The 26,890-nt window shown below is 38.3% G+C and overlaps 1 pseudogene; it reads left to right on the top strand.

Moving 5' to 3' along the window:
- LOC132613162 (uncharacterized) overlaps positions 1–2,240 on the top strand; it is a 40,581-nt pseudogene extending 38,341 nt beyond the window's left edge.
- The last annotated feature ends 24,650 nt before the right edge of the window (positions 2,241–26,890 follow it).

Raw genomic sequence — 26,890 nt, 5'->3', positions numbered from 1 at the left:
CTCATTTTAACTCATTATTCATTCAACCAACTCAAGAAACTTCTAGACCTCTCCACATACTTCATCTATAGAAATCCCAAAGAATCAAAAGAACATCAAGACCAACAACACCAAATTCATGAAATCAAGTGTAAGAGCACAACAAAGGATCATCTAAGTCAAGAAATCCCACAAAGGGTGGAACTAGGGTTTTGGCTAATTGAAGTATTTCAACTTAAGGATTGTTCAACCATCATCCAAGGTAAGTTTCATGATTATTCCATGTTGTTTGAAGTATTGGAAAGCTTAGACACTTGAAATGTAGAAGAACATAGAAATGGGTCATTATTGAGTGAATAGTGACATAAATGAATGATAGTGGAATTGAACTATGAATATTGAAGTGTTGTGAGTACAAATGCGTTATAAATGATGATTATATCATGAAACAAGCATTAAATGCTTGAAAACGCAAGGATGATCTAGAAGTAGAAATAAGAGAAAATTGGAGGAAAATGGTGGATTTTGCCAAATGTACGTAAATGACGATTGTCGATTATGATTTTCCGAATAATATTATGAATATTGGGAGTTGATATAGAACATGAGAAAAGTAGTATGAGCGAAGGAAGCGTTTCCTGACTTTTCCTAGAATTAGCGATGCGTTCTTGTAGTTAGTTTACTAATGTTGATACGAATTCTCTTATGAAGGTAACGACGTGATATCGACGGAGAACAAGTGAGAGATATCTTAGCTAAACGACCAAGGTATGTGAGATAGATAGCACTCCATTGTTCGGAGGTGCTTATGGCTATTCTTTTGATGTACAAATACATATGCATATTTTGGGCATGACGGAGTCTTGTTCCGTCTATGTATTCATTATGTTAGTAGAGGCTCGTAGATACGCAGTGTGGGTTAGATGGTCTCACAAGATGTTTTCATATGTATGTATATTATTTTGATGGCCAAGAGGCAAATGTATATAAAGTATTTATGTTTTGATTAAATATGATTTTCCTACAATTGGTACGTAAAATTGATAAAAGAGTATTAAATGAGCAAGACAAGCAGTAGAGTGAGCGGTGCTCGGTAATTACTCCGGGTACCCGTCACGGCCCCTAGCTGGGTCGTGACACCAGGTGCTCGATCAGATTCCCTGAGTGCAGTACAGTCAACGCGCCACAGTTGCAAAGCTGTGGTACTTTTAATGTGCCGACTGACAGAACCGCTGCAGTTGTACTGAAGGTCAAACCTGTAGCTAAAGGCCAATTGTAAAAGATGAAAGGTCCCTATCCATGGTCACATGCTACTCACATGCTCCCCAATATATATACAACATGTTACTAGGTTAAAGGTATCACTTGCAAAATTAGAAAATATATTCTCTCTCAAGTGTAGCCGCCACTGCTCTCTTAATGCTTTCAAGAACAAAGATTCATCAAACTCAAGGAGCAGATCCCAACAACTGAAGATGTCTTAAGTCCTAATGTTTGTTAAGTCTTTGTTACTTTGTTCTTACTTGTAATCCTACACTACTTTCGAGAAGTGTCATTGTAGGAAGTTTCTCAACCTTGGTTATTTTGTTATCTTGGCTAGAGTTAGTCAAGGTTAGTAGTTTATTGGGTAGAGTTATTCAATAGGTGTTGGTTGCTTGGCTAGAGTTAGTCAAGGGTTGTAGCTTACAATAGAGTTATTGTAAGGGGTGAGGGATTAGGAGTTTAATTCATAGGTTGCTAAGGTTGTAATATGAAAGTTGCTCAGTTAGTGAAGTTGAAATCCTACTCCGGTGGCTCGTGCTTTTTAATCCCTTAAGCAAGGAGTTTTTCACGTAAATATTGTGCCTCATTTACTTCCTGTTCTGTTTACTTGAGGAAACATATAGAGATCAAGGTTCTCTATACTGTTTGGTGGACTCGTAGTTTCTATCATCCTATTCTAGGAGTTGGCAGAGCACCTTGGCATCCATTTGTTGAATGAGCGTCTTAATGACCTCTCTATGCAACAGTCGTTTGAGTGGATACTGCTAAAGGATAATCCAAAAAATACGAGGTTTGCAATCAATTTCTTCACTTCCATTGGTCTAGGTGGGATAACTGAAAATTTGCGAGAGCATTTAAAGAGCATGTCAAGGCTTATCATGAAAGAACAAAAGCCTGTCTCTAGATCAGGTGAGTTTGATAGTTCTAGTTCTGATTCAGAATCTGACAGTAGTGGCAGTGAAAGAGATGACCGTCCAAGGAAGAGGAGGCGAACTTAGGGCTTATGAATTACCTACTCTTTAAAGTCTGATGTTGTAGTTAAATGTTTTCCATATATCATTTTATTTTTGTTTACTGATATTCTGGTTTGATCAAAAACTAGTTATTTCGGTGTTGTTATCAGAGAAGACTGTACAATGTAGGTCCCTAATGTTACATTATGCTATAAATTCTGGACAAAATAGCTATTGTGATACATGTGTGAATATGATCCTTAAACTTGCCAGCAACAGTTACCCTAGTTGAATTTACTTAGAGTGAAAGAAATTGGTTTTGTTTTTTGTCTTGAAATCTATTGTGCAATAGTATCAATTTACAACAATTCCATTGGTTCCGAATTAAACATAAAGTTTTAGCAATTGAGTTTTAGTATATTGCAAGGATATGATGATTCTTGAAAAGTAATTTTTTATCCGCATCTTAAAGTTACAGCTGTTCAACTTGGAGATATTTTCTTTCTGTATCTTATAGTTAGGTTGCTAGATTTGAGCCCCAAGAGGTCAACTACCTTGGAGGCTACAGTCACTGGTTCTTGTTTTTTCCAATTAAAATATTAAAGATAGAAGATAAGTGCAAGCACCCAAGCAATGTAGTGCCAACGGACGATTACCATGGGTTGAAATTTCCGACAAAGATTACTACCAGTCCAAGACTCATCAAGAGCATATTTTCAACATCTCATTTAAGCAGGTATATATTGGTGGTGCTGTACTAGTAGAAGGCCATGGGATAATGTTTGGAACCATTTTCATGGTTGTTCACACGGGTCTATTGTCGCTGGAGGGAAGGATCCTGCAAATTACCGTCTCTTGGTTCCTGGTCCAAGTAACGCTAGCTGGTCAGGGTATTCCCCCTTAGGATGCCCCAATTCTGTTCAAGTTCGCAACTTTGTCTTTAAGTCCTTCTAATATGAGTAGGATCCTCCCACTGATGTTGCTAACAGGCTGTTCCTATCCACTTTTTTGGTTTGTCCTCCGAAATATCCATTTAAATGGATGAGAGAAACAAGCAGTCTTGTCGATCCAAATTGTTCAAGAAGACAACTTATGATACTTACCAACGCCGTCGGTTTGGAAGGGAATTTTTATGCAATAAGTTTGAAGGGTACTTTAGCGGTTATTGAAGAAAAATTGAGTCTAAGTTTCAAGTCACTAAATTAAGCAGAAGCCGCGCTGTTCCATCGATTTTCTGAAAACACTTCACAGAGTATGTTCTTGAATCCAATGGAGAGATCTTGTCGATTTTCTTGATATCAGAACAATCAACTAGGAAGGTGGACAAAGTCCCAGTGTTCACGCTTCATATGGACGATCTATCATGGTTAAAAGTGGACAACCTCGGAGATAGAATATTGTTTGCAGCGACTAAATGTTGTATGTCAGTTACTGCAAGTCAATTGGGCTGCGGAAGCAACTGTGTCTATTTCAATGAGCATACCACTAATACTGGGCGGCTTTATGAAATGGAAAGTGCTACTATTTTTCCTATTTTGATTATCATGGTTGTCAAACAAAGAGTCCAGTATGGGAAGAGCCCAATAGTGGAGAACAATTTCTTGTAAGATGAAAAAAAAAAAAAAAAGTGTCAAATCCTATTTTCACTTGTCTATGTTGTATAAAACCATGTTAATGTGAGCACTGCTTATTCTATTCAGCTTAGTCTTCCAATAATGATAGTGATAAGTGATAACTTGCACCTTCTAGGAGTACTAAGAAGGACAAAAAATTGCAAAGCTCCATTGTGCGCATATTATTCATCATATCAATATCTATATCATATTATACTAAAAGTAGGAAGCTTCAACCTTCAAAGTTAGATTACCATTTTGCCCCTATAGAAAATTAAAATCTAATTAATTAGTAATATTTTAATTACACAAAGTTTGGATTAGAAGTTCAGCAGGCAGCAGCAACTCTTGACTGGTTCACATCAATTTACCAAAACTGTTTCCTCCATAATTATTCACTATTAAAACATGGATAATTTTAAGAGTTAGTAATCTGAAGAGTTTTTAAAATGAAGAAGAGTCAATTTGAAGAGTTAGTAATGTGAAAGGTTTTTTAAAAATGAATAAAGTCCATTAGGACTCCCAAGTTCCTCCACCCACGCTTCAGCCCTCCCTATAGCATAAATTTCCTTTCCAAGCTCCTCTTTTGTCGTTTCTCTTGAATCAGCTTATATCCAAGTCATATGTTAGTTGTTTGTTATGTTTTTTTTGTCCAATGATTTACTATAAATTGTTTCTCTAATATATATTTTTTTTTTTTGCAGTGTAATCCAAAACATAATTCATTGGAGGAAGTATGTATTATGCTATGTTAAATTATAAAGTCAAGCATTGTCACGTAGTATCGTACAAAATCATCGGATTTCTCGATAATTACTTTTTCTTTCATACAATCCTAAAGTGGATCATACTGTAGTTTCCAGTAATCTTAAATTTTCTTGCAGTGTAGGCCAAATATAACTCATTGAAGGAGGTATGAATTTTTCACTGATATTACCTCAAGCATTGTCATGTTGTATTGTACATGATCATCGGGCTCCTTGATACTACTTTTTCTTTTCACATAATCTTTTTAAAAAGAGTAAAACTTCCCAAAACATATGGATTACTTCTTTCCTATTTGGTTTCCAAATACTCTTGGTTATTAAATTCTAGCATATTTTATTTTCTCGTGAACTTCCATGTGATTGGTCGATCTAATTTGTTGCTCCGTATATGAGCTTGCATCATAGGTTGATCTAATTACATCTTATTTCTACTATATTTTGAGTAGGCGATGAGACAATAACTTGACATTTGTTATAAACTTATAATGCAGAATGTATGAGGGTTGATGTTGTTTGGGAATTTCTTTGACAATTTTTCCTACTTATATTTCTAGGAAATCAAGGTTGCAGTCAGAAAGTACAAGATTATTCACATTTAAATAATATGTTATTGATGTAATTGTCAACCTGAATATTTGATATATTATTATAAGGACCACCTAAGAAAAAGGTTATACTAATTCAGTGTATTGCTACAAATTATAATAGTAATTGGCGATCAAGTCTTTTGAGTATGCTCACTATTCATTTTTCAGCGTTTACTTTTCTTTCAAATTTTCAATTACTCATCGATTACATGTTTTAATATTATCTATACCATTTAAAAAAGTTTGTACTGATTATCATGATGTGTCCAAAAACTAGTCATTTTGAAAAGCATGAATATAAATGTTGGTTGACCAAAATATCTTTTAAATATTGAACGACTATTATACCCTTTTAAGTTAAAAGTTCTACAGAATAATATCATATTGGATAAAATTGTAATATGTAATTTTTTACCTACTATTTAGGATTTTGAGCCCAACTGAAACCTACAATCTTAAAACCGACGTAATTATATTAGGATTTACTAAATATCTTGGACTTTAATTTTCAGTGAAGAATTGTTATTTCACTGCAATTGTGACACTTTAATCCTAAATATCTACACTATCAAGAACAAAGGCAACGTTAATATCATCTTGAAATCTAATCAAAAGATTAAATAAGAATATGCAATAGATTGGTTTTGTATATTAACAGAAAATTGAAATGTAATTATAAGTAATATTACTTTTTTTTTTGTGAGAATTGACAGTGAATAGCGTCCAAACGCACGTTCGTAGAGACTAGTTATTATAAAAGCATGAATATAAATGTTGGTTGACCAAAATATCCTTCAAATATTAACGACTTCTATACCCTTTTTTATTTTTTATTTTAAATTGTTTTTTTAATTACATAGGGGTAGGGGAAGGGGAAATGGGGGAGGGATTACAACGTGGGGATTCGAACTCTCACCAACAAGGTGAAAGTTCAGGTAACCAACCAACTGAGCTACTAGATCCCTACGACTTTTATACCCTTAATGAGCTCTAATCCTATTTCTTTTGGACATACTTGTTATTAAACCTAAAACTATAAACCCACGTTAGTATTATTCTTTTGGGACAATCTTATTACAACTAGGAAGTAGGAACCACGTATTCCATTAAGTAGATAATTAGGAACTTATCTTATTCTATTTAAGTTAGAAAACCACGTCTATTAAAATGTATACGCCTTTGCTAATGGTAAAGAAGCTTGATCTTGAATCTGGTGGTCTTGATCTTGAGCTTGTACTTGGATTCAAGGGCTTGAAGTTTGATCTTGAATCTTCATCTGGATCTCTATAAGTTCTAGAGAAATACTTGAGTGCTTGAATGCTTTTAGCTTGAAGAGAAATCTGCAGCATTTGATCCACGAGCTCTCTCTAGCTTCTTGTTAGAATTTCTGATCTTTTTTCTTAATGATGAGATCCCTATTTATAGTTGTAGGATGAAGGAGTTGTGATAAGGACAGACTTCTTTCAACCAATCAGATTTAAGCTGATATGGCGATATTTGATTGGCCGGAACATGTCACTTGTACACGTGGCGCATCTTCATTGACCTTTGATTTGACTAGGCATGCTGAATCATTGTGATACGTGGCATGACCCTCTAGGCTCCTTTATTTGACTTATAATGCCACGTCATTTGACACGTGACATCAAATTGGACCTCTTATATAAGATGACATCTTGGGCTTGGCAAAGTAGGCTCCTCATTTGTAGCCCAAGTCAATGGAGTAGCCCAACAAATCGGACCATTAATTAAATCCAATTTTACTGAACTTAAATAATTAATTTAAAATTATATTAATCCACAATTTTTTTATTGGACTAGTGTCTTGAATTTAATATCATCCGAATTTCTTGTGGATTTAAATTTAGTAAAATTTCGCCATCTACAAATGCTCCCGACTTCAAGGCTTGTGTAAGTGTAGGCTTAACGAGCTACAGGGATCAGGCTTGAAGTAACCATAGATCAGACATAACACTCTTTTTATTTTTATTTTTTAAGAACAACATTATTATCCTTGTTTCACTTTGAAGCATACTGACAGACTTCTAATTTCAACTTCCAAAATTAGCTTAAGCTCACTTTCCAAAAACAAATAGCTAAGCTTGCTGGAAACAACACGTTGAGAAAATTTAATTGGGCTTGCATGAATTTCTTTTTTGACTATTCATATAATCAAAATGGGATCATTTTTACCCTTTGCATGTTGGCAGTGATGTGGCAAATAACATAACAGAGAACGCCACATTAGATAAAATTTGGTTTCTTTTGTCATTAAGTAAATATGCCATGTAGAATCCATACTAGATTTTAAGCCGGCATAACTAGTTATACACAAAGGTACCAAACTTTATTAGGATGCAATAACTTTTTCCTCTCCAAATGCGTTTGGAAGACCACCGCCCTACTGTAACCATTTCCAATTAGGAGAATAACTCTACCATTTGCACGTCATTAGGAAATTGTGACCGCCCGTAGCATTCGTAGTTGGACTAGGATACAAATTTCTTTTCGTAGTTCTTGCATAGTGACACGGAAATAATATCCAATTAGGATTGAAGCACCGTCATTACTCACCTATAAATAGGAGCATGCTCATCATTCTTTTAGCATTGATTTGTGAGCTCTTTCCCAAAACGTTTAGCAAGGTAATTTATTTCCTCCTTTAGTTTCTTTTATGGTCTCTCTTGTTCTCCCCTTTTTTTTCTTAGATCAGAATGACAAGTTATTCTTTAAGGGGATGATTCTTGCGCAAAGAAGGTAATCTTAAGGCGCAAAGGGATGGATACTCGTCCACGCCTTAAGAACGGTAAGGCAGTCTTATGGCGCAAAGAGATGGATATTCGTTCCTGCCTTAAGAACGGTAAGGTAATCTTACGACGCAAAGGGATGGAAACTCGTCCCCGCCTTAAGAACGGTAAGGTAATCTTACGGCGCAAAGGGATGGATACTCGTCCCCGTCTTAAGAAAGGTAAGGTAATATTACGACGCAAAGGGATGGAAAATCGTCCCCACAAGGTAATCTTAAGGCGCAAAGGGATGGATACTCGTCCCGGCCTTAAGAATGGTAAGGTAATCTTAAGGCGCAAAGGGATGGATACTCGTCCCGGCCTTAAGAATGGTAAGGTAATCTTACGGCGCAAAGAGATGGATACTCGTCCCCGCCTTAAGAACGGTAAGGTAATCTTACGGCGCAAAGGGATGGAAACTTGTCCCCGCCTTAAGAACGGTAAGGTAATCTTACGGTGCAAAGGGATGGACACTCGTCCCCGCCTTAAGAATTATAGAGAGTTCATTTGTCAAGGTCTTTGTACCTATAGATATATGCCCAAGTCGTCTACTAATAACTTCTCTTGTCCTTTGCAGCTTGAAGAGATAGTTCACTTCAGACATTACACTTCCCCATCCACCAAACTCAGATATCTCATAGTTGAGACTGAAGATGGCGTGGAGCAAACTAGATGCTTTATTCATACCGTACTAGCTGGGCGGTATGCGAGTCCGTGGCCTTCTTTGAGGAACCAGCTTCACATGGAAAATTGGATGTCATGACCCAACCAGAGGGTCATGACCGGCACTCGGAGCTAACACATCGAGCACCTCTAAACATACATCTCATAAACATTTCTGGGTGGACCATAAAGATAGCTCTTGGATATCATGATCTGTAAGGACATATATCAAAATATAACGACACATCTTTATATAATCTTCAACAATTATGTCCATCGTCACCAGTTGACAAGGCTACTAAAATGTTATACAATTATATGAATCGGTAGGGTTATGAAATGTCTAACTATACACACATGTCTACGAGCCTCTACATAGAATACAAGTTACCATAAGGACCAATACCAATAAACTGCAGCTTCGAAGTAAGTGGAGTGCTCCTGAGAATCCGCTGATAAACTACCTACAGGTCAAATCTGTGTACCTGTCTACCTGCGGGCATGAACGTAGCATCCACAAGAAAGGACGTCAGTACAAACAATGTACTGAGTATGTAAGGCATGAATAACAACATAATAAGAATTATAGAACATAACATGAGATAAAGATAACCTGTACATCTGATTGCCTCATAAGGCGGATAAATGCATGCTTAGCTTTCTTTTTTAAAAAACATTTCTCATGCATATATATATAACATAGTCATTAGCCCGCGTCCGGGGTAATCATCTCATGCCGCCGACTAGTGGTGTCTGCCCGGCCAACTAGGCACGGTGTAATCATAAGTCGCCCACTATGCCCACCGTAGTGGTGTCTGCCCGGCCAACTAGGCCCGGTGTAATCATACAGAAAAATAAGCATGCATGAGAACCCAATTAAAAGCTACAACTCTACCGGAGTGAAGTAAGGTCGGTAACCTCCGATTATATTATGGAGTAATCATCATCGCTATATCTCACCTTGAAGGAACAATTATTATAAGGTGAGATCAACAACAATGAATAAAATCGAGAAAATCATGAAATATGCTCAATAATCTCATAATATCATTAAAATCATAAGCTTTGGAATTTCTAGAATTAAAATCATCATCATCATGTTCATCATAGAAAACATCTCATCTTTAGTGTCTTAAGAATCATGAAATTCTAACTTTTGGAAGTAAGAAGGTTATGGAAAAATATATGGAATCATAACATAGGAATCATGCCTTTTGAAAGAAAAGGACTAGCCTTAACATACCTTTTCGGTCGCCTTAACTTTAACTATTTAACACTTATCCTCCCAAGGTCGTAAATCTACATTCAAGAGAATTCATATTATTGTTAGGCTTATCGTCATATTCTTGTCTTAAGCCCTTAAATTAATTCCTTTTAAAATCTGTCGAAATTCGGGCAGCATCTCCTCTGTTTATATTCCTAGCCCGAAATCACAATACCAACAAAACAACAATAATAGCAATACTAATATCAACCACATCATCATCAATACCAAAATATTCCATAAAACATCCCACACGATATTTTTCAACATACAACAACAATATACACTTCCTTTCTTCCCAATCAAGGAGCATAATCTCATAAACACACCAAAAACATTAGATACCATACATATACATGTAAATCAGCCCAGCCACACAGCCACAACATTCTCAAAACAGTCCATAAACACAACAACTACAACACAACACTTTATGACCTTTCCTCAATAACTATTTTCACTTTTAAGACTTGCTAAACCTTCAAATCAACTCATCATAAGAGATAGGATGAGAACATACCTTATACTTGAAGAAATTTAGCCACACTAACTTTCTTCAATACCAAAATCACCACAACATCAAGTAGAAGCAAGAACAATCACCTTTCATGGACTAGTTTGGTGTAATCTTGTTAAATTCTTGATTTAATGGGCTATAAATGTTTGGGGGATGTATTAGGAAGTTTCTAGGACTCATGAGAATGTAAAATGATGAAAAACTAGGGTTGATGTGTGGGGGGGGGGGGGGGGTTTATACCCCTTGAAACTCGGTGGAACCAACTTTTCCAAGTGGGACCCGCGGAAGCCATTTTGCAGTTTGAGGGGTTATCTTAAAATTGCCATAACTCCTTCCTCCGATGTCCTTTTGACGAGCGGTTTGTTGCGTTGGAAACTAGACTCGACGAACTTCATTTTAGGTTTTTGAAACACCTTATAACTCCTAATATACCTGGAGATATACCCCTCCAAATTTGACCCAAAATTCTGCCAACGTTTTTTCCAAATTTTCGACAAACATATTTTCTTCGATTTGCTTGGTCCCAAGATATTTTGAAACTCTCCATACATGATATTTATCATTAATTATACTTGATAATGGTAATGTCCTTTGGTTTCAAGCTTTTCTTTCCCGGTTACGACTTGCGAGATCGTAATTCATCCTTTATTTCATTGTTACGTACTTCCCATGGCTTGTACCTTTCAAAACTTCATGGGACGTCTCTAATACACCATTAATACGGTGAAGTACGTGGAATGATCATGCTCTGAAAGTGCGAGGTGTAACATCCTTCCCCCTTTAGGAACATTCGTCCTCGAATATTGTAGCTTGCGAGCTTACGATGCTTTTATTAGTTTCTTGAAATGGTTGTCCTCCTTTAGTTCCTGATCTCTTTTCTCTTATACTATAGGCTCATTCTTCTTTCATATCCTCCCAATTCTCTGTCGAACTCATTCATTAGTTCCATATCCTCATGTTCTTATGTATGTACTCAGTGGTCAACTGATATCTAGTTACTGTCCTGGGACCTGTTGCCATTAAGATGGTCTTAGCTCATGATTTCTACGGCTCTCTGCCAATCTGTGAGCACTCTTAATTGTTGTACTCTTTTGCCTTGCTCCTTATTTGTCTACTAGTAGACAAATTCTCTTGTTCAGATATGGCACCCTTCCTTGCTTGCTTCTTTGGTGCCATATTAGATTATCCCTTTTTGTACTAGTCGACCTTATATACATATCGTATCATCTCCTTTTAATTCCTTGGTCGGACTCTTTAATTCCTTACAATATCATCCTATTCATACTTGAGCTTTTCCTACAACTTCTTCCCCTCAGTTTTAGCATAATTGCAATATAAACTCATAAACATGGAACAAAGATAAAATCCTACTTAATCATAACTTCCTTTTGATACGAGTATGCTTTCTTCTTAAGTCCTTCATTCTCCTGTACCGATAATCATTTGAGACTTAAATTAGCCTATGTTCTTCTTTGACTCCCTATCGTTGTCCTTACACCATTTTGTCGGCCATTGCATCATGACGATTTTCTATATGGTTCTATAAGAATGAGCTTTGGAGCAAACTATCAACTTATATGGAAACCCTAGCTTCAATACCCAACTTACTCTTGAAGTCTACTAACCCTAGTGAGCCTTCCAACATATGAATACCTTGATTCTTGCTATTTGATCTTTGTTTTCTTTTGAGTTAGAGCGGAAAATGCTTGGAGAAGGGTTTTTGAGCTTTCAAGACTTGGAGAAATGTGGGAAATGAGAAAATATAACAAGGTCACTTATATATATAAAGAGAAAAGGCTGGCCCGACCGATTTATACGGACACTTATACAGTCCGTATAAGTGGACCGTATAATTCCACCATGAAAATACCCTCCTTTGGAAGGGTTACACGAACCATTCATACGGGCCATATATCTTATACGGTCCGTATAAGTGGTCGTCCAACCCACATGTCACGCCCCAAATCTGGTGCCGGTGTAAACTAGGCCCGAGTGAACCACTCTAAATATGATACTTTGCTAAGCACTAGCTGCACACATATAATACCAACAAGCCAGCGAGGCCGTAATCTGGATGGATATATATATATATATATATATATATATATATATATATATATATATATATATATATATTGACCATCTCATCTAAACTGGGCATACATACCCAAAATATAAATACATAACTGAGCAAGCTGACGAGGCTGCCATGTATGTTGTACAACAAAATGAGAGCCGACAACACTGTCATGTATGCTGTACAAAAAAATGAGAGCCGACATGGCTACATAACATCCCCAACAACGTACAACTGTCTATAGACCTCTAGGGAGCACGAGCTGCAAAAAGGACAGGCTAAGGCCCCGTCATCTCCATCTATATATATGTCAAAATAACATACCAAAAAGGGCTGCAGCTCCAAACTAAGTGGAGCGCACTGACTGTAGCTGAGTGGAAGGCCTATTGAGCTGGATCGTCTGTCTGGCTACCTGAACCTGCGGGCATGAACGCAACGTCCCCAACCAAAAGGGACGTCAGTACGAATAATATACTAAATATGTAAGGCAAGATAACAACTGAAATGTAATAACAAGCTATACTCTGGATATTTCATAGAAGCATCTGGAGGTACTCTACCTGGGTTGCCTTTCATCTAAGGCAAGATAACATAACTCTATAAATATAACTCCGTGACCTGAAGGTCAGGCATAAATAACTCCATGACTCGTAGGTCAGGTAATAACTTCGTGGCTCATAGGCCAGGTAATAACTCCGTGGCTCATAGGCCAGATAATAACTCCATGGCTCATAGGCCAGATAATAACTCTGTGGCTCATAGGCCAGGTAATATAAAAATGTCTCATTGACTAAGTGGCCAGGCTAAAGAAAAAAATATGTATCATGCAGTATGTCATGCATATGCTAAAAACACAGGTATTATAACATGCCTCTTCTGTCTCTCTATAACTCAAGGACATAGGCAGGGGATATAGCCCTTCAAAAAGAACAACAGAACACTCAGAAATCATGCAACAATATGTGAAGCTCTACTAAGAAAATTTCTGGTCACAAGGTTATTATGCTCTTACCTTACATGGAATCATGCTAAGAAAAAAAGGAACGATTATCATAAGAACTTTGAGAATCATGACCTTCTAGATTTTTGGGAATAAGAACATTATGGAAATTATATAGGGTTCATAAGAAACGAATCATGCCTTTAGAAAGAAAGGGACTAGCCTTAACATACCTTTTCAGTCTCCTATTATTTAACGTTTATGATCCTGAGCTTATAAATCTACATTCAAGAGAAATCATACTACCGTTAGACTTATCGTCATATGCCTATCTCAAGTATTTAAATCAAAGTCCTTTAGAATCTGCCAAAATTCGGGCAGCATCTCCCCTATTTATATCCCTAGCCCGAAATCACAATACGAACACCCAACGCAACAACAACAACACCAATGCCAATAAGAACATCATCAATACCAAAGTATTCCATAAAACTTCCCACACGATGTTTATTCAATTTTATCAACCAAAAGATTTGGTATACGATCATTTAATAGTTATATCTTTGTAAATACGCCTAAATCAATATCAATAAAGGCAGATTCGTATCTTACATCTGCTAGAACCGCAATATCTTCACTTTCCACCTTGAATTCCAGTCAAAATTCACCGCAATATGATATCATAATTGTAACTATACACTGTCTGTACATGAATTCAGAGATTATACTTAATTCGGGCTAAAATTTGATGTTGGGAAGTTGTGGGAGATTTTCAGAATATTTGGGGATTTTTCTGGGTGTTTGGTTGAAGAAAGGGAGGGGGGGGGGGGGGAGAGAGGGGGGGGGGGAGAGAGGGGGGGGGGGGGGAGACCGCCTTATATAAAGTTCCAGAATCTGCCCAAACCAACTTAAAATTTGCTCAGCGGGTTCGCGCAGCCTCCTGGCACGTTCGCGCATGCTTATTTTTGTGCCTACGCGTTCGTTCAGTAAAAAGGTCATAATTCTTGATCCCGATATTGTATGAGGTCCCACCAGCTATTGTTGGAAAGATATTTCAATTTTATACAACTTTAATTTTTTGTGTATTTCCAAATTCCAAACTTATAATGGCGTTTTTGCCTCTTTAAGTCAAATCATCCGAAAACGTATCCTTAAATCACCCTTTCGGAGGGCTTAGGCCCATATTTGGCTTAAGGGTCCTTCTTAAGACTTTTTCAACTTCCCATGTACTACTCATATAAATTTTCATATGTCCTTTATAAAACCACGACATGTGGGCCCCACCTTAACTTACGGTGACGAGGGCTATTCATCAAGTAACATATTAACTGATTTACACCATACGGTCTCCAAATGTCATATATATGTTATTATTATACTCATTTAATATAATCTTCATCCCTAATCCCTATATAACTTTACCCTCCGTTGAGCTCATACTAAGCCGTCTACAGTCTTGGTAACGCGAAATTTTCCGGGGTGTAACATCCTTCCCCCCTTAGGAACATTCATCCTCGAATGTTGTAGCTTATGAGCTTACTATGCTATCATTGATTTCTTGAAATTATTGTCCTCCTTTAGGTCCTAATCTCCATGTTCTTATACTGTGAGCTCATTAGTCTTCTTTCATATTCTCCTAATTCTTTGTCGAACTTATTCATTAGTTCCATATTCTCTTGTTCTTATGTATGCACCCAGGGGTCAACTGTTATCTAGCTACCGTCCTGGAACCTATTGCCATTAAGCGATCTTAACTCATGATTGCTATGGCTCTCTGCCGATCTGTGAGCACTCTTGATTGTTGTACTCTTTTGCCTTGTTCGTTATTTCTCTACTAGTAGACAAACTCTCTTGTTCAGACATAGCACCTCTCTTTTGAAGATTATTGAGCTTCCTATAAACTTTTCCTCTTTTAAGGCTTTCATCTCTTCTAGTGCTACAAGTTCTTTTTAGTAATCTCAATTGTCCGTTATACTTATCTCTGGTCACATGCGGCATTTCTTACTCCTTTTGTTACCCCCTTGGAGTACTTTACTGCATATCTAAATGTACCTAAAATTTCTTCGACGCGAATGATTCGGGTCATATTTCGGCATACAACGTATTGCGTTGATGAAACTTATTTTATTTGATTCGCTAAACCTTCATCATCTTGTCATACCTCCTTTTTCCCATTTGTCTCATAATATACTTGAATTTAGTCCATTTTCACTTTTCTTTAGTGCATTCTTGACATATCGGTTCATCTCGAAATTTGACTCCTTCAATTCAGTATATTTCCCTCTTTTGAACTTTGAAATATTGTAGTTCATCTTAGAACTGAATTTGTTCTTCCCCCCTCTTAAAGGATTTTCTCATATACCAGTAACCTTTGAGTATTAGCCGTCTTGATAGTCATCTGGCCAACCTTAGCGATCCTTAACTCTTCTATTCCTTATGATGTCGGAGTTCTTTTCATCGCATAGGTTTAACCTATTTTCCTTTTTTGCTAATTGAGTTCCTGTATCAAATCAAAATGCTTATACATATTGGATACAATTCAGATGCATTCTTTATTTTCTTTTCACCTCTATCTTTCATGACCAGTAGTCCTCTAGGCTAATGAATTAATGGGGATATCGGAATTCATTAGGCCTCTTATGGAGTGTTCGACTATACCATGCTCCTTTAGCCTTAGCCTTTCTCCACGACTATCTTCTTAGTATCCTTGAAATTCTCCTTGCTCTAGGTTCCCAATTCCGATTTAGGTCTATACTATACCATTAAAAGTTGATATTCCATGCCATCCATTCCTACAGCTTGTCCATTCATTAGCTTAGCTCATTTTGTCTAGTAGTTCTTCTTAACTAGTTGTTTGTGTCCCAGCTATGCATCATAGTCCTTATAGTGTTCTGTCGATTCTTGTTCTTATCATGAAATCCTTACAAAGTACACCCTTTCCTTTCTTATTTCGCCAAGTCTTTATCTTCCTTTATGATGCTACGCTTGTACACACACACACACACACACACACACACACACACACACACACACACACACACACACATATATATATATATATATATATATATATATATATATATATATATATATATATATATATATATATATATATATATCTCGAATTTTCTCGGTTTCCTTCATGATCGCATCTTTGCATCTTTCACACAACCATTGTCTTATAATTTTAGTTTGTTTTCCCTTGGGCAAGCCTACTGACTCATTAACCTTCTCCTTTCTTTAGTCCTCATAGTCTCTTTTACTTGTAAAATTCCTGTTTCCGTTAGTCATCCTTTACTCTTAGGTTAGGAAAATTTGGAGTGTTTCGCTACGAGTGCAAATTCCTTTTGACACTGAAAATCTCTTTTGAGGTACTTTCTTCCCTTAAATAGGCGTACCAATCATGGGTTCACATCCATTTTCCTGGTTAGACCTTAGGAGTTAAAAATTCCTCATCACGCTCATAAAATTCATTTATTTCTCCTCAAGGATGCATCTATGCCCTTTATTTACAGCATTTCTAGTTCTAATGATGAAGATGTATGGACCGATTCTGGAGTCCTCGCGTTCGTCCTTGCTACATACAACATTACCCTATCTCCCGCTGATTCATTAAATTCATTTCCATCGCTTGCCTTTCTGCTTTCATCTTAACCTTTTCCTCAAATGTATACCCGATCCTCAATGTGTGTACGTTTTCTTTGTCCAAGTTTCTCTCCCCTTCATAATATCATAACCTCCTTCTTCCGAATGCTTATACTCTTGATTTCCTTGGGTTATTCCGATTTCTCATATTTGCCATATTTTTAAATCTATATGACTTCTTAGCATATTTTTTTCTAAATCCTAATTGTAAACCTTGGCGATACAACTTTACTTAGCAATCTTTACTCGTACACATAATCTTTCCTCCTCCTTGTACATCACCTAACACTGTCTGCATTTTGAAACTGCTCTATCAGGGTGTCTTTCATGATCTTGACTTCCTCAAGTTAGTCCATGTCCATACTTATCATACATATTTATCGGTAAATATACTTTTCTAAGTTCTGTTGATAGCTTTTATCAGCAAAATTTTATACCATAACCTTTACTCGTACTTGTATCCAGTCTCTTCGTCTAAATAATCAACCTCGCATCCTTTACTTTCCTGTAGCAACTGAATAGATCCTTGCGATATTTTGCCTTCACTTGTATACCTACTCTCTTCTCTTCTTACACATAAACCGACATCACACCTAATTTCTCTATTGTCAAATAATCTTCACAACACCCGTCTGGAAAAATATGAGGTGAAGCCTTCTTATAAGGATTAGCTAGAAATACACCTCATATTCCTAAGGTTGATACAATCTCTACTTTCTTCGTCAGCCAACCAACATCACATTTAAAAGTTATATAAGCAATCCAGAAGACCTTCATAATTGCAATCCAACTTACCCAACCATTTCTCATTCTTGAGGTCAAGGTCGTCATTATTACCCAAAGTAACTCGGCCATAATAATTCTCAGAATAGCACCAACTATCATATATTCAGAATCCCTTTTAAGTCGAATGACTGATGACTTCTAAATCCCAATGTAACCCACATCATATAGGAAAATCTGATAAAACGAGTCTGTGTGCCTGTCATTAACCCGTCCTGATCTTATGTATATATTTAAACTTCTAGAGTAAAATTTTCCTTACTCGTTAACTTCCTTTCCCATATCAATATCTCTTCCTTATCCCTTACTCACCAATCTATAAATCGTAATACTGCATTTGAGTCCTTAATGTCAACTTTCCCTATATCTTCAACAAATCTCAATTCTCCAAAATCCCGAATGCAACTCATTCCAGTTCCTTTAATTACTAATCATTTTCCCCTCTAGGGTTCTTCCCTTAAGTTAGATTAAAATCATTCTAAAACTCCTCTTTGGAAGCGTCTCATAATGGTTCATTCAATCATGACTTACCAAACATCCGATTGTCACATTTTCCTTTCACGCTTTCTCGATATCATAGACATTCAAACAACTCAATTTGTAAAATTTTCGGCAGAGTTTCCTCTATAACTATTACTACCTCATTCCTGCACACAGCCTAGAAAACACATTCAATGCCTCATAGGGCAATCACAAATACCCATAACATGTCGCTCAAGTTCTTATATCAAAGTCTACCAATATCAATAAGGCAAGAAACATACCTTTCGGAGTAACAACTTCAATTCTCATCAATTATCTCATAGCGTCATAATCAACTGCTTATCCACAATCAAAACATTTAGGGTTAGAATCAGGGACATCACATCCTATGATTTAGCTCTACGACACGATATAAGATGAGAAAGAAAGGTCACTCATTCCTAAATGCCCTGCAGCGTCTTGTTTATAAGTGTGGCGTGCTTCACACACATAAACAAGACTCTCCTAGACACGACCTGTAGACAAACCTAGGACAGAACTGCTCTGACACCAAGTTTGTCACGCCCTAAATCTGGTGCGACGTGACCGACACTTGGTGCCAAACTAGGCCCGAGCGAACCACTCTAAATCTGATACTCTGCTAAGGACTACCTGCACACAGATAATACCAACAAGCCGGCGAGGCCGATATATATATATATATATATACTGACCATTTCATTTGAACTCGGCACACAAACCCAAAATATAAATACACAACTGAGCAAGCTGACGAGGCTGCCATGTATGCTGTACAACAAAATAAGAGCCGACAAGGCTACATAGCATCCCCAACAACGTAAAACTGTCTACATACCTCTAGGGAACACGAGCTGTAGAAAGGACAGGACAAGGCCCCGTCATCTCCATCTATATACATGTCAAAATAACAGACCAAAAAGGGCTGCAGCTCCGAACCAAGTGGAGCGCACTGACTATAGCTGAATGGAAGGCCTACTGAGCTGGATCGTCTGTCTGGCTACCTGACCTGCAGGCATGAACGCAGCGTCCCCAAGCAAAAAGGACGTCAGTACGAATAATGTACTGAATATGTAAGGCAAGATAACAAGTGAAATGAAATAACAAGCTATACTCCGGATATTTCATGGAAGCATCTAGAGGTACTCTACCTGGGTTGCCTTTCATCTAAGGCAAGATAACATAACTCTATAGATAAAAATCCGTGACCTGAAGGTCAGGCATAAATAATTCCATGACTCATAGGTCAGGTAATAACTCCGTGGCTCATAGGCCAGGTAATAACTCCGTGGCTCATAGGCTAGCTAATAACTCCGTGACTCATAGGCCAGATAATAACTCCATGGCTCATAGGCCAGATAATAACTCTGTGGCTCATAGGCCAGGTAATATAAAAATGTCTCATTGACTAAGTGGCCAGGCTAAAGAAAAAAATATGTATCATGCAGTATGTCATGCATATGCTAAAAACACAGGTATTAAACATGCCTCTTCTGTCTCTCTATAACTCAAGGACAGAGGGAGGGGATATAGCCCTTCATAAAGAATAACAAAACACTCGGAAATCATGCAACAATATGTGAAGCTCTACTAAGACAATTTCTGGTCACAAGGTTATTATGCTCTTACCTTACATGGAATCATGCCAAGAAAAGAAGGAACAATTATCATAAGAACTTTGAGAATCATGAACTTCTAGCTTTTTGGGAATAAGAACATTATGGAAATCATGTAGGGTTCATAAGAAACGAATCATGCCTTTAGAAAGAAAGGGACTAGCCTTAACATACTTTTTCGGCCTTCTATTATTTAACATTTATTCTCTCGGTAAATCAACATTCAAGAGAAATCATACTACCGTTAGACTTATCGTCTTATGCCTATCTGAAGTCTTTAAATCAAAGTCCTTTAGAATTTGCCAAAATTCGGGCAACATATCCCTTGTTTATATCCCTAGCCCGAAATCACAATACCAACACCCAACGCAACAACACCAACAACAACGCCAATAATAACATCATCAATGCCAAAGTATTCCATAAAACATCCCACACGATGTTTATTCAATTTTCTCAACCAAAAAATTTGGTATACGTTCATTTAATAGTTATATCTATAAAGGAATATTCATATCTTACCTCCGCTAAAATCGCAATATCTTCACTTTCCACCTTGAACTCCAGCAAAAATTCACCGCAATACGATATTATAATCGCAACTATACGCTGTCTGAACATGAATTCGGAGATTATACTTAATTCGGGCTAAAATTTGATGTTACGAAGTTGTGGGAGATTTTCAAAATATTTGGGGATTTTTCTGGGTGTTTGGATGAAGAAAGAGGGGTAAGCCCCCCTTATATAGAGTTCCAGAATCTGTCCAAACCGACTTAAAATTTGCTCAGCGCGTTCGCGCTGCCTCCTGGCACGTTCGCGCAAGTTTATTTTTCTGCCTGCGCGTTTGTTCAATAAAAGTCATAACTTTTGATCCCGATATTGTGTGAGGGCCCACGACCTATGGTTGGAAAGCTATTTCAATTATATACAACTTTCATTTTTGTGTATTTCCAAATTCCAAACTTATAATGGCGTTTTGGCCTCTTTAAGTCAAATCATCCGAAAACGTATCCTTAAATCATCCTTTTGTAGGGCTTAGGCCCATATTTGGCTTAAGGGTCCTTCTTAAGACTTTCTCAATTTTCCATGTACTACTCATATAAATTTTCATATGTCCTTTATAAAACCCAGGCATGTGGGCTCCACTTTAACTTACGGTTACGAGGGCTATTCATCAACTAACGTGTTAACTGATTTACACCATACGGTCTCCAAATGTCATATATATGTTATTCTTATACTCATATAATATAATATCCATCCCTAATCCTTGTATAACTTTACTCTCCATTGAGCTCATACTAAGCCGTCTACAGTCTTGGTAACGCGAAATTTGTCGAGTTGTAACACCACAGTTTTTCGAAACTTTCTCTCGTCAATTTGTTTGACTTCTAATCTTTGTGGAACCTTCTTGGCACTTATGTAACCGTTCATTGATCATCTAAGAGGCCCAACAGAAGCCATTCAAGACATTACTAAATAAATGCCAAATCAACTGTCGCGAAAACCCTTCCAAACATGACTTACATTTCACTTCCTTCAACAAACTTAGTCTCACATATTTATATGATTTCAAAATCTTATGGTACGCACTTTAAGCTATCTAATACTCTCCTTAATATCGTAAGGACTTCATATTCACCTTAAGCTCGCATAGTCTTTTCCCAATGCAGCAATCCGAAATCTCCGAGATGTAACATTCTTCCCCCTTAAGAACATTCGTCCTCGAATGTTAGGCTCTTGGGGATTGTACAAATATTTTGCTAGAGTTTCCCTTGTAATATGGCACTACCATCCTGTCACAATAACCCAAAATACATCGCTTCACAGGGCTACAACAACAACATCAATAACCATGGCCACACACGACCAAGAAAGCATCAAGGAAAGCACTACATACCTGAGGACAATGGCGTCTCTGCCTGAGTCTCCTCTGGAGGTGGAAATAAATGCAGGTACCTGAGCTTTATGTGTTCTTCTACTTCCCAAGTCATTTCCTCTCTATTATTATTCCTCCATAAGACTTTAACTGAAGCTACATCCTTAGTTCTGAGTCTCCGTACTTACATATCTGGAATGGAAATAGGAACTTCTTTGTAGGATAATTGCTCAGTGACTTGAACATCATCTACCGGTACAATTCTAGAAGGATCTCCAATGCACTTACGAAGCATCGATACATGGAAAACCAGATGGGCTGACTCCAAATCCAAAGGTAGGTCTAATTCATAAGCCACTTGTCCTACCTTGCGTACAATCTCATAAGGTCCAATGTATCGGGGACTAAGCTTACCTTTTTACAAAACCTCATGGCGCCCTTCATTGGAGACGCCTTCAAGAATACCCAATCTTTCACTTGGAACTCTAAGTCCTTTCGACGATTATCAGCATATGATTTCTGACGACTCTGAGCAGTTAATAATCGATCCTGTATGAGCTTAACCTTTTCTATAGCTTGCTGGACCAAGTCTGGTCATATCAATTTAGTCTCTCCCACTTCGAACCACTTAATTGGCGATCTGCACTTGCGCCTATATAATGCCTCATACGGGGCCATTTGGATGCTGGAATGATAATTGTTATTATAAGAAAATTCAATAAGTGGTAAGTGGTCATCCCAACTACCTCCAAAATCCAATACACATGCCTGAAAGTTTGCGGATGAAATGTTGTGCTAAGACTCACCTGAGTCCCCAAACCTTCTTGAAAGGATTTCCAGAAATTAGCCGTAAACTGTGTCTCTCTATCGGAAATAATAGAAACTGAAACACCATGGAGTCGTACTATTTCTCTGACATAAAGCTTTGCATAATCTTTCGCTACATATGTAGTTCTGACCGGTAGGAAATGGGCCGACTTTGTAAGTTTATCCGCAATTACCCGTATAGAATTGTATTTGTGCTTAGAACGAGGTAAGCTTGCAATGAAATCCATATTTATTACTTCCCATTTCCAAGTTGAAATTTCCATAGCTTGCAACAATCCACCAGGCTTTTGATGCTCAAATTTCACTTGCTAACAATCGGGACATTGAGCCACGAACTCCGCTATATCTTTCTTCATTCCATTCCACCAATATATATTTAAGATCATGATACATTTTTGTTGCTCCGGGGTGAACAGAATAACTGGAACAATGGGCTTCTCTCAATATTTGGTGGCGTAATCCTGCAACATCAGGAACACACAACCTGCCTCGACATCGGATAACTCCATCTCCAGAAATCTCAAAAGATGACTTCTTCTTCTGAGGGAGTGTATTTCTGCAACGAACTAGCATGGGATCCTCATACTGGCACTATTTCACTTCAACCACTAGTGACGAGATCGCTGAATTCTGAACGGTAGCTCCCACATTGCCTGAGTCCACTACCCGAACTCGTAGGCTAGCTAATTGCTGGAGCTCACGAGCTAACTCTCTTTTCTCTGGCTGAACATCACATAAACTTCCCATAGATCTACGGCTAAGAGCATCAGCCACAACGTTCGACTTCTCGAGATGGTATAGGATATTAACATCATAATCTTTCAACAACTCCAACCATCGCCGTTGTCGTGAAGTCAATTCTCTCTTCTTGAAAATAGACTAAAGGATCTTGTGATCCGTATAGTATCCATATGGGAACCATACAAATAATGTCTCCACATCTTCAATGCAAAACTCACACTTCAAAATTTTTGCAAATAGCTCTCGAGTTCGGAGAATCTTAAGGGCAGTACGTAAATGATCCGCATGTTCTACCTCGGACCGAGAATATACCAGGATATCATCAATAAACACGATCATAAATAAATCTAGGAATGGTTTGGACACATTGTTCATCAAATCTATGAATACTGTCGGTGCATTAGTTAGCTCAAATGACATTACCCGGAATTTGAAATGGCCATATCTTGTTCTGAAGGCCGTCTCAGGAATATCTTTCTCCCTAACTCTCACCTAATGATACCCGGATCTCAAATCTATTTTTGAAAACCATTTGGCACCCTGCAATTAATTAAATAAATCATCAATCCTAAGGAGAGTATATTTATTCTTGATCGTCACCTTATTCAGTTGCCAATAGTCAATGCACATTCAAAAGAAGCCATCTTTCTTCCTCACAAACAACACAGGTGCTCCCCACGGGGATGAACTAGGCCTTATGAAGCGTTTCTCAAGCAAGTTCGTCAATTGCTCCTTCAATTCTTTCAACTTTGCGGGAGCCATCCTATAAGGAGGAATAAATATGGGTTTAGTATCTGGTAGCAAATCAATAGAAAAGTCAATCTCCCGCTCTGGGGGAAGGCCTAGAAGCTCATATGGGAATACATCCGGAAACCCATTCACTACTGGGACAGACTGAAGAGTCGGCGAATCAGCTGCTATATCTTGATTCTATATCTTGAACCCAGACTAAATGGTAAATACAACCTTTAGCAATCATTTTCCTTGCCTTGAGATAGGAAATAAACCTACCTCTCGGAGACGCTGTATTTCCCTTCCATTCTAAAACTGGTTCTCCCGAAAATTGAAAGCAAACCATCTTCACTCTACAATCGACATTGGCATAGAAAGAAGCCAATCAATCCATGCCCATAATAACATCAAAGTCCACCATTTTTAACTCATGTAAATTAGCCATAGTATGATGATTACAAATCACAACAACACAATTTCCATATACTCGACTAGCTACTACCGGTTCACCAACGGGTGTAGATACCTCAAAAGGTTTGATTGACTCCGGTTTGACCCCAAATCGACCCGCAATATAAGCAGTAACATATGACAATGTGGAATCAGGATCTATCAATGCATATACATCAAAAGAAGATACCGATAATATACCTGTAACGACATCAGGGGAAGACTCAAGATCCTGCCGCCCAACCAAAGCATAAATATGGTAGTGAGGACCACTAGAACTGGGAGCTCCTCCTCTACCTCCACCCCGGCTGACCGACGCATGTGAACCTTTCCCTAAAGGGCGTATAGATGATGAAGACCCGACTGCCGACCCTGAAGGCTAGATCCTACCCCAACTACCAATCGAGGGGCAATCACGCATGATATGGCCAGGACGGCCGCATGCGTAGCAAACATCTGAACCCAATCGGCACTGTCCCTAATGCAACTTCTTGCATTGGGAACATGGTGGAATGGGTGGCCTCACCTGACCCGAGTTGCCTCTGTAATGCGTACCTGAAGCTCTAAAACTCTGACTCGGCTCGGAGTGAGGAGTAGATCTATCAAATCTCTGGCCCGAAAATTGTGAAGGTGCGCTAGTCATAGAATGGCCTGACTGCCTTGAAAACTGTTATCTTTGCCCTCTCCTAAACTGACTAGTCGGACCCAAAGATCTAACCCTCATGTTATGACCTCTATCACGCTCACGCTCACCGCTTTGCGGTTGTTGGCTTTCCTTTAAATTCTGGATATGGGCTTGAATGCAAGAAATAACCATATTGTCCTGAAGGGATGCGGTCAAGCACTTATCCATCAAATGTAGCCCTAGGCCTCTCACAAATCAGTGCACTCGGTCATCCATATCCACTACCATGGAGAGCATACCTAGCCAAAGAATTGAAGAGGAGACTATACTCTAAGGCACTCATGCTTCCTTGCCTAAGATTTAAGAACTTATCGACTCTAGCCCGCCGAACCTCATGGGGCAAGTAATGTCGAAGGAAAGCATCAACAAATTCTTGCCATACCGGGGGAGGTGCATTAACTCCCTTAGAAGACAACCACACCGTATACCAATGAGCCGTAGAATCCAGCAATCTATACGATGCTAACTCCACCGATTCAATGTTGGAAACATGCATTAACCGAAGTGTCCTCAATGTTCCGTCAATAATGTTTTGAGGGTCCTCATCCGGCTTTGACCCGAAGAACTCCGGAGGGTTCAAGCTAATAAATTCCCGAGCTCTTACACTAACCGCCCTATCACCATGACCCATACATTGCCGCTGGGCCTGAGCGGCGACTAACTTAGTCAGCAGTTGAATGGCCTCTTTTATCTCTTGGCCTGAAACCTCTGGTGGAGGAGCTGGGCGTGCTGGAGTTGGGGTTGAGACTCCTTTATGCTCCTCAGAAATAGGCAACGAGTAAGAGGACTGATATTGAACCACATTCTGGGGCTCACCTTCCTCTAAACCGTTGACGATACTCTTTGAGCCTGCTTTTCTATCACTGTCTTGCCCTTTTGGGCTGCCGTAGCTTTCCTTTTTACAGGAATTTCTGAAATACATAGCGCACGGTTAAGGAAAACGAAATCCTTATATCATAGCTCTATCGCACGATCTATGAAGAAAGAAGGTCATTCATTCCTAAAATGCGCGCAGCCTCCTGTTTATAAGTGTGACGCGAAACACACCCATAAGCAAGACTCTACTGGACATGGCTCGTAGATGCACCCTAGGACGGAACTGCTCTGATACCACTTTTGTCACGACCCAATCGGAGGCCCATGACGGGTACCCGAAGCTAACCCACCGGGCACCTCTCATCGTACATTGAAATTCTCATACCTAGGTGAGCCACATGGCCTGTTGACAATTCTATGGCTCAATAATGCCATTTTCAACGGTTCGCACACCTTTATATATCAACGTGAACAACTATGCCCATATACATATATACAAACCGACGAGGCTAACAAAATAATATACAAAAAATATGAGCCGACAAGGAAAAAGACATCTACTATACATGATTGTTAACAAGCCTCTAAGAAGAGTATGAAACATCATCATAAGGACGGGACAAGGCCCTGCCATGCCCATATATACACAAAAGAATAGTACCCACAGCTGCAGCTCCGGATCAAATGGAGCTCCTCTAAGCAATCTCTGGATGAGCAGGCTAAGGATCAAGTTTATCTCCCTGTCCACCTGCGGGCATGACGCAACATCCACAAACAAAAGGATGTCAGTACGAATAATGTACTG

This window comes from Lycium barbarum, chromosome 10 (assembly GCF_019175385.1).
Source record: "Lycium barbarum isolate Lr01 chromosome 10, ASM1917538v2, whole genome shotgun sequence".
NCBI lineage: Eukaryota > Viridiplantae > Streptophyta > Magnoliopsida > Solanales > Solanaceae > Lycium > Lycium barbarum.
Note: the sequence above shows the minus strand (reverse complement) of the source record. Positions and strands in the feature narration are given on the sequence as shown.